This window comes from Triticum dicoccoides, chromosome 2B (genome assembly GCF_002162155.2).
Source record: "Triticum dicoccoides isolate Atlit2015 ecotype Zavitan chromosome 2B, WEW_v2.0, whole genome shotgun sequence".
NCBI lineage: Eukaryota > Viridiplantae > Streptophyta > Magnoliopsida > Poales > Poaceae > Triticum > Triticum dicoccoides.
The window spans coordinates 783,141,446-783,142,404 of NC_041383.1; positions in this window are offsets into that span (position 1 = coordinate 783,141,446).

The following is a 959-nucleotide window of genomic DNA, read 5'->3' on the forward strand; positions in this document are numbered from 1 at the left end:
ACGGCGTCGGGATCGATTCGCCGCCGTTGGGGGAGAGGAGATCGAAGTGGGGACGCGCGATTGTGAAATTTTTCTAAGTGCTACTTATATAGGAAAGGCTTTGGTCCCGGTTCGTGGCGCAAACCGGGACCAATACACCCTTTAGTCCCGGTTTGGGGCACCAACCGGGACCAAATGCCTCTTTTCAGCAGCCGAAAGGGCGGGAAACAAAGACCTTTGGTCCCGGTTGGTGCCCCGAACCGGGACTAAAGAGGGGCATTGGTCCCGGTTGATGCCACCAACCGGGACTAAAGAGGGGCATTGGTCCCGGTTGTTGCCACCAACCGGTACCAATGGACCCGTCTAATTACTTATTTATTTTCTGCAGCTGTTTTTTAGTTGATTTTTTCTGCAGCTGTTTTTTTAGTCTCACCTCGCCAAGCGAGAGGCACTCGCAGCTGTTTATAAGCCCTGAGTGCAGAGACGATGAAAAAGAGGTTCAATGCTCACCTGCACGTTGGTTAGCTTCAAGCCTTGAGGAATAGGGTAGACTGCATGGAGGTATGTGCAGTGCAGTTTACGCTATTCCGAAAGGCTTGAAGCTAATTAACGAGCATTGCGTCTCTTTTTTATTTTTAATGACTTATTACAACTCAGAAATAAATAGAAAAATATATATATAGCAGAAAAGAAAAAAACTATATAAAAAACTATTCAGAAATAAATAGAAGAAAAAATAGTTGTGATTAACTTTACTAAAAAAATGAGCATAGATGCTTATTTTTAATGACTATTACAACTCAGAAATAAATAGAGAAAAATATATATAGCAGAAAAGAAAAAAACTTTATAAAAAACTACTCAGAAATAAATAGAAGAAAAAATAGTTGTGATTAACTTTACTGAAAAAATGATCATAGATGCTTATTTTTAATGAATTATTACAACTCAGAAATAAATAGAAAAAATATATATAGCAG